Source organism: Lactuca serriola, chromosome 5 (assembly GCF_051521515.1).
Source record: "Lactuca serriola cultivar US96UC23 chromosome 5, Lser_US96UC23_V15, whole genome shotgun sequence".
In the NCBI taxonomy this organism is placed as follows: domain Eukaryota; kingdom Viridiplantae; phylum Streptophyta; class Magnoliopsida; order Asterales; family Asteraceae; genus Lactuca; species Lactuca serriola.
In genome coordinates this window covers 15,413,913-15,422,893 of record NC_136412.1, presented here as the reverse complement: position 1 = coordinate 15,422,893, position 8,981 = coordinate 15,413,913, and the positions used below count along the sequence as shown (strand labels likewise).

Below are 8,981 nucleotides of genomic sequence, written 5' to 3'. Positions count from 1 at the left end.
AGAGATTGCTTCTGCAATTCACAAGAGAACCACGATCAAAACTATGGGCAAAGCAAACAATGTTAATACCATGGTCATGGGCAAGATTGATTTGAAGTACCACAATGTAATGTTCGTCAGAGGCGAAGCACATAAATGCATGTTCGCTCTTGTTGACAAACACCTCTTCTTAACTGCTTGCTTGGAGCATATTTTGGAGATTATTCAGAGGTGTGATCAGAACACTTCAGCTGACAAGAAGTTGTTCACTGATATACTGAGCTGGTATATCCAGTTTCGGCATAAACTTCTTGCAATAATCCCTCGGCTGTTCAAGGTGATAAAGACTATGAAGCCAAGACAAAAGAAATAATCTCTCACCTCATTTGACACAAAGGGGGAGATTGTTTGGATTATTATGTTGCATCATGGGCTCAGTCCTTAGCCCAGTTTTGATTGCTAGTATAAGGCCTATCCAACCATGCATGTTTTGTTCTAGGGTTTAGTATATAAGCTGCATGTATGCAGTCTTTGTAGTTAACACTTTAATTATCTTCTCATTGAGTTTCTGTAAACCCTAGCTCGCCTCTACAGCGGAAGTTCTTTATCGCGCTCTGCTGAGGCGTGACTTTATTTGAATCATAAGCACATCTTTGATTCCATTCTGTGTTCATATCATTATTGTGTTTGTCTTATTTGATTTTGATATTCTTGCTTGTGAAAGATCTAATCGATCTGAGATTTATTCACTTCAGTATCTACTTGATGTTGATAAAATAGAGCTTTTTCTTGAAACGCCAACGTATACTCTTGTACTGATTTCGACCATTAAGTAAATCACATAACTCATGCTCCAGCTATTGGATCATTGTGTTTGTATAATATTCTTCACAAAATTTCACTCTAGATTGTTCCCATGACAACATCTTTGTTAGTATCGTTCCAAGAGTTCCTATTATCATCTGCCAAAAATGTTGAGTTCCCTAATTAACAGTTTTGTTTCATATTCTTCTTTATTTCTTCTGCATAATGACTTGTACGGAGCATCTTTTCTATATGAGTAAGCCAAGTCATAACAACCAATGGTTCGTCTCTACCCAAAAATTTAGTGGATTGCAGTCAATAAACTCTTTATGCTTCCTATTTGTCTTTTGCCTAGCATCAAGGAGAGTATGCAATATGTCCCGAAGTGCTTTAGCCAATTACTTATCAACTGTCTCATGAAAATTTAACATTTCTTTGCATGGTTCTTCGTTCCCTCCCGGATGAACCGAACTTTGGGATTGTGATTCTCCATCGCAAGCGCCTCCCGATACTCGAGAAGCACCACCACTTCATTTATTTTTCTTCTTCAAAACATCAACCAAATTTACCTTTTCATAAGCCAAAATTTTTTTGCAGGATATAATGCCTTTGGATTCGGTAATGGTAGGTGCCAATGTATGGTCTGGTGGTGGTTAAAGGTAATCCTCACTAAAGATTGATGACTCAGTTATAGACATGATTCCTTTAAAGCTTGAATGTAACGTCCCAAAAAAAAATTCATTTTTAAACCACCAAATCCATAAAAACACTTGTTCCAAAACCATTTATAGTAAAATGTATCTTTTAAACTTTATAGCAAAACAATAATAATTAGTGCAAAAAAAAGCCATTAGGGGTGTTCTACAGTAAAATCGGGCCCTTCCCCTTGGAACTGAAAGTATCTAAAAGTATTAAAACCACAAAATCATAAGCACAAAGCTTAGTGAGTTCTCAAAAATACCACATACCGTACATAGGATAGGGAATGTTATAGGTGTAACCATAGTCTTACATTCACTATCATCCATGAGCCAAATTGTAACATCTCAAAAATCACAAAAATTTCAAACTTTAAAAACCAACACATAATTATAAAATGTTTAAAAAATCATTGTTTTGCAAAGTGTTTATCAATATCAGAGTATCCCAAAATCATAAGTCCCTAAAAGAGGAGAATGTGTATGGTTATGCCTGCGCCTTCTCACGGTCATCAGAAGTACCTGAAATAATAAACTATAACCGTAAGTAGACCACCTTGTAGAGCCTACAACCTATCTAAGCCTTCAACCTGACTGGACCACCTAGCAGGGCCTACAACCTATCTAGATAGTGTTGGATAAGGTGTCTAAGTCCATAACTATTTCGGGCTTGTACTTGACCCGACCCGGCATGGTCCATTTGGGTTGCATGGCACCATGCAATTGGATAGACTAAATGAGAGAAATAACACTTGGAGATTATTAATATATTATAAGTTCTAATATATTAATAATATTATTTGATTAGTTGATCAAAGAATTAATTTGGAATTAATTAAGTGATCAAAGGATAACTAATTAAATATATGGGTTGATTATGTAAATCATCCATATCTTGTATAGTGGGCTAAGAGGCTCCATGGATTATCAAGTTGGGCTCTACCCATAGGATACTCCATGGATGCTCCATGGGAGTTACAAACCCATGGGTCATAGAAATGAAGAGTCATGACACATTAGGGTTTACATGGTGTAACCCTAGATGTGTCAACACTATATAAGAAGCATATTCTCCACCAAAAATCGGCACTACTAAGGAACTAGAGGGCTTGGCCGATTTTGAGAAGTGTGTGTTATCTCAAGAGTCTTTCCAAGAGCATTTGGTGTTGTGTGAAGCATTTGAGGCATCACACTTGGGGTGCTAGGCTCACAAGGTTTCAAGGAACACAAGCAACAACAAGGTAAGTTATTCTATCTATGATTCAAGTTAAAATTGTTCCCCATGTATGCTAGATAGGAATATAACCTTGGAATTCAACTTTGCATGATAATTAGACAAACATAGATCCAAGGTTATTAGGGTTGCATGTACACTTAGGAAGTGTTAGAATGCTCAAAACCCTTCAGTGATATCAGAGCCTAGGCTTGTTTGTTTGTTATTTGTGCTTAAAAGTTGAAGAAAGTCGAAAATAATTATAAAAAAACCGGAATTTCGACTTTCGTTGCTGGAAAATGGATTGGAAACATTATTCTAAACTGTTTTGGTACTTGAAAACTTGTTTTAGATGGAGTAATGTTTTTGCTAATTCATTTACAACAACTAGTTATCAAAATTACAAAGTTTTATGTGATTTTGATTCTTGAAAGTGTTCATATTCATATTCTTGTTCTTATGATGTTTAGATGATCATAGGAATTATTTGTAACCTATGTGGTAATTTAATTCTTGATCATAATGTGTTTTAATGGAGTCCATAACTTGTCCTCAAGTTATGGAAAACCAAAAGTCTCTTGGATTAAAAACCATTAAAAGAACATAAGAGTTAGAAAAATGAAGAGTCTTCATTTTATTACTCTATTAAACTCATAAGTTACAAGAAATGAAAAGTTTTGAAAGTTTACAAAACTTGCCCTCAAGTTTTGGAACAAGTAAAGTTAAGTTAAAACTTTAGTTCCAACCCCTAGAATTTTAAAAGTTAAAATTCAACCCTTATACTTATATTATTATGATTTAATAATTATATATATATGTATAAGAACAAAGTCGTCTTACCGCTAGTACGCCTCATTCACGAAGCCGGTCTATAAGGTGGGTATAAGGTTGTTGCCTATAAAATGGTGACTTAATGGGTGTCCACTCTCACCCACCGCTTGCTTGATCGGTGGAGGGTCGTTAGCCGAACGGGTAAGACAAGGACTTATTAATTCTCATTCAAAGTATGATGAATATTATAAAGTAACTAAATGTTTTATTAAATTCCCAATCTTAGTTACTTTAGAAAAATGTGAATAAGGTGCTATTCCATGAAATTACACTTTACACTTTGATTAAGTCGTTGGTGGAGCGTGTGTGGTTAACCGGCACACTAACTTGGACTTAACAAGGTAGGTAAAGGGTGACTTAGGGTTTATTATAGTATCGATGGAGCGTGTGTGGTTAACCGGCACATCGATTGAGTGATAAACTTTAAGGGTACCAAGTGATTTGCATGGTTACTTCACACCTCGTTTTGTGATCCTCGGTATCCCAGTCACAAAACTTGGAGGGCACACTCGAGATTGAAACATGCCTTTGAAAAGTTCATTGAATCTCAAAGAATCTAGGAATTTCTAAGAACCATTCAAAAAAAACCTAATACTAAAATATTGCGGTTTTCGTGGTGGAAATTGGTGAATCGTCATTCACCTACCTTTCAAATATGATATAGCTTAGATTACGGCATACCTCTTCTAAGTTATACTATATTGTGATTGGATCCTAGCCTTAATATTACATTTGGGTGTTTTATTAAGGACTCTCTTATATCTAAACTAATCTTGTTCTCTTCTCTTCAGATGTCTTCCAACAATGCTTCTGGCTCTAATCCTAATGGCTCCTTCACCCTTATGAACTTGTGTGGGAAAGTCACCTTTGATGGATCCAACTTCAATGAGTGGATCAGAAACATCAGGATGATTACCCGCTACGAGGACAAAGAATATGTCCTTGACAAGGAGCTTAAGGAGATTGATGAGTCCACTGCAACTCCTCAGGAGATCGCTGAATTTCGGGCACATGAAAGGGATGCTACGAAAGTGGCTTGTATCATGATGGCCACGATGACAGCGGAACTCCAAAAGTCTTACGAGGATTTCTACCCTTATGAAATGCACCAAGATTTGATGGAAAGATACCATCAAAGTGCAAGACAAGAGAGGTATGAAATCATCTGCTCCATGATAACAACCATGATGAAGGACGGGGAATCCGTCACGAGCCACATGCAGAAAATGCAAAGGTATGTGGATCGTTTGATGAAGCTTAATGTGAACTTCCCGGAGGATCTTGCAATAGATATTATTTTGCATTCCTTACCATCGTGCTATGATCAATTCCGCATCACATATCACATGAACAAGGAAGAAGTCACCCTCAGCAAACTTCAGGGACTTCTCAAGACCGCAGAAACAGGTCTTAAGGGGAAGTCGGTTGCTATCACTCCTACTCAAAACTCTACTCCGGTTTTGGCAATCGGGAAAAGTCGAGGGAGGAAGAGAAAGAGCTCTTCTAAGGGTACCAAGGTTCGGACCCTTGATGGCTCTTCTTCAAGTGGAACCAAGAAAGGTTTCATTACTCCTTCCTCTGACCCAAAAGAGGCTGAATGCTTCTATTGCCATGAAAAAGCTCATTGGAAGCGGAACTGCCCAAAATACCAGCAAGATGTGAAGGATGCGAAAGTTAAACCCAACCATGCAGGTATTTACACTATCATTTCTAATAACTCACCCCATTCTAAATCTTGGGTCCTTGATACCGGTTGTGGTATTCATATTTGTTGTGACTTGCAGGGACTAAGAAGAAGTGAGGATGTGGAGCAAGGAAGGATAAACTTGATCATGGGGAATAGGAAAGCTATACCTGTTACCAAGATTGGAGTTTATACTTTATCGCTAAGTAGTGGGTTTAGTTTAGATTTGAATAAGTGTTGTTATTCGCCAGGAATGGCAAGAAATATTATTTCCTTTCATGCTTTGTATAAACAAGGGTTTACCTTTTCATTTAATAATGAAGTTGGTTCTATAGATGTTTTCTATAATAATGTCTTTTATTTTAAAGTATTACCTTGTGATGGTGTGTATGAAGCTGTATCTGTTCACTACTAGAAAAAAGGCCTTTTACGACGCTCATTGCGCGTCGTAAAACGCTCAGACGACGCGCAAATGCGTGTCAAGGAAGGCCCTGTCATAAAGAGAGACGACGCGCTTTTGCGCGTCGTCTATAGACGACGCGCATTTACGACGCGCATTTATGACGCGCATTTACGACGCGCGGTTACGACACGCAATGCGTATCAAGGAAGGCCCTGTCATAAAGGAAGACGATACGCATTCGCGTGTCGTAACCTTACGACGCGCGTGTTAATGACACGCAATGCGTATCAAGAAAGCCTCTGTCAAGAAAGGCCATGTCATAAATGAAGATGACACGCATGTTTGCGTATCATAATTTTAAATGTTAAAAAAAAAATATTTTTTATAGATTTACTAATTTACAAATTAAATTTGCATTTAATGCCTCACAATATAAAATAAAATATCATATACAAAAAATATAATCCATTTCATAAAATTTAATGTCTTACAATTCTATTTGTTACAATATATAAATTTACATGATGTGTAGTGGAACAAACAATGAGATACGCATACAATGGAGATGGATAACAAGACATCAAAAAGGAAAAAGAAGGGCAAAAAAGTAAAATACGAGGCCACGCATGAGAAGCTCAGCTACTTTAGCAGCAACTGTGTTACGTGCAGCATCCTTGCTAGCCTGAGAATGAGATGCATATCAAAATATCAAAGTTGTTAAGTAACTAGTTCCTTTTGTTTACTTTCCCAAATATTTTTTAAACATCATTTATCCGTACAGCACTCAAAGTAAGAAGACATACCTCACCCCTTATCAGCAATGGGTTTCTTCCCTCATCAATTAGGACATAATCAAGTTCATCAACTATTGCAAAATGCAATGGTTTTGGCCTGATAAACATTGTGCTATTATTAATCCAAGAGACACTTCAAATGAAATCTGCCTTAGTAATTAGTATTAGTATGAAAAATGTGGTAATACCATCTCATAACAAGTTGCAATTACAGACGATAAAATCCCAACAAGCATCTACAGTGAAAACATATTAATCCAAGGGAAAATATGTAATTTTATATTCATGTCTAAAACAAAGCATACCATGGAATAAGCAGCATACGGGAAGTCTGAAACTCCATAATGCAAACCATCAACAATAAAAGCAAAAGCATTCAAAGGCTGACTAGCACTCACAAACTTTTTTCACAAAATCAAAACGCATCAGAAATATATATATATATATATATATATATATATATATATATATATATATGTATATATATATATATATATATATATATATATATATATATATATATTAACAACAAGGGTATTATAGGGAGTTTACCAAAACCCCGGTTCTAGCAATCGCCAATACTCCAATGTCCTTAGTGATCAGTGTGACTATGGAACCAAATGAAACTCCCAATATTGCAGCCAAAGTAACACCCATCACAAAACCAATCTAAAGAAAATAATAAAACATTAATTAACTTTTATAAAATAAAAACATCTTTATATATTATATAAACAAAATAATTATTAATTAACATTACAGTCAACACGAAGTATGTGATATCCTTCACAGATCTATAATTCCCTTTTGAAACCGAACTAGTAATCAACGCCTAAAACAAAACAAAACAAAAAAATGGTTAAGAAGTCAACTAACTGACAAATAGTCAAACATTTTCCTTAAACTATATGTCAAGTCAAGTCAAAGTCAACATTTGGTGAATTTATACCTGACCAGATGCAGCCAACGCATCTGTAATAAGGGAAACTACCAACCAAACTTGCAGACATATATGATGAAGCAGTAGAGTAGAGTACCTTGAGCATTTCATTTTGTGCTGTCAGCAACTGGTCCTGCCCTTGCAACTGTACCATACTCATCTTACCAGCAAGTATGTCTGCTTCTTTCCCGCCCAGGAAATTTGTTTTCTTTATTCATTTAAGAACCAAAACCCTAAAAAACATTATATAGAATTATAAAAACTTCAAGAAAAGTCAAAGGGAATAATACCTCAAGAATATGTAGACATCAATTCACAGGCAATTCAGCATTTAACACAGCAGATTTTATACCAAACTGTCAAAAAATATATAAAAAGTTTTATTAAAATCTATAATAGGTAAAAAAAGATTAATTTAATGGGAAAAATAATACTTGCTCAAAGTTTTAGTCTAAAACTTGTGTCATTTGTATTTGTAAATATAAAGACTTTCTTTTGAACAAGATCCAACTTCAAAATTGCAAGAATGTAAAGAAGCTTATCTCGATAACTACATTGTATCTAAATATAAAAGTAAAAGATATAAATAAAGATTCAAGAAACTATAAAATGTATTAAAGAAATGCCCTAAAATAAGTTTGTTAAATAAGTATACAAGATTTTAGCTCTTAAGCTCTTACCCAAAATTGCTGAACATTTTTGGGGACAATTTCGTCCTTTCCATCACCAACTTCTGCTAAAGTAAGAATATAGGGATTGTGTAGATAAAGCTTCTTCAAGCTTTCAACATCATCACTGCAAAAATTTCATCAGAATTAATTGAATGAAGAAATTGCAGGGGTAGAAATGGAAATACCATCTTATAAGAAGTGATAATGACACAAACAAACCTTGAGGTAGCAGCCATGAGAAGGCATTGACATCTTTTAGGAATGTGAGTTTTGAGATCTTTGAGATTCTTTTCATATCCATATGTAAAAAGAAGATCTGCCTGATTTACTAACATGAATCAGTACTTTAATAAAGAGTATTATAAATGTTACAGAAAGAAAAGAATCCATACCTTATCAAGAATAATAATTGAAAGATAATCATGAACGGATTTTGCTTGAAGAACACTGAAAGACATCTTTGGACACAAGCTGGAGTAGAAACAAAGATATAAGGAGGCCCTGACAATGCTGTCGCCTGAAAATTGGAAAACAAAAGCAAAAATTACCAATTTACCGTTGATCTTTATAATATTGAAGAACAGAATTGGATTTTGTATAAAAAATTTACAAAAACTAACCATTTCAGAGAAACTTGGTTCACCCGTTAACTGAAACTTTATCTGGCAACATCATTTTTGCAAGAGGAAGTAATGCCCCTTGAGAAATCAGAATTTGTCTTGGTTCTTCACCTTCTCCTGCAACATTTCCTAATGCTTATGCACACTGCTCTGCAACAGGCACTGAACTCTTTTTTGGATAACAATTACAAAATTAGAATTACGCCATTGAAGTGATATGAAAAAATCAAGAAATATTAAAAACTAAGTACTTAACACTAACCTCCAATTTGAGCAATGAGTAAAGGTAATGCAGGCAATTAAGCTCTTGTTTCTTTAGGTTTTCCAGCAGCTATGTTTGTAAG

General features: G+C 35.2%; 1 long non-coding RNA gene across 1 annotated transcript; it reads right to left on the bottom strand.

The window, feature by feature from the left end:
• Positions 1–6,090: 6,090 nt before the first annotated feature.
• Positions 6,091–6,815, bottom strand: LOC145049287 (uncharacterized). The gene is made up of 4 exons (XR_013683255.1): positions 6,712–6,815; positions 6,595–6,642; positions 6,416–6,503; positions 6,091–6,294 (listed from the first exon to the last, which is right to left on the bottom strand). It is a non-coding gene; the product is annotated as an uncharacterized LOC145049287 (long non-coding RNA).
• Positions 6,816–8,981: the final 2,166 nt, after the last annotated feature.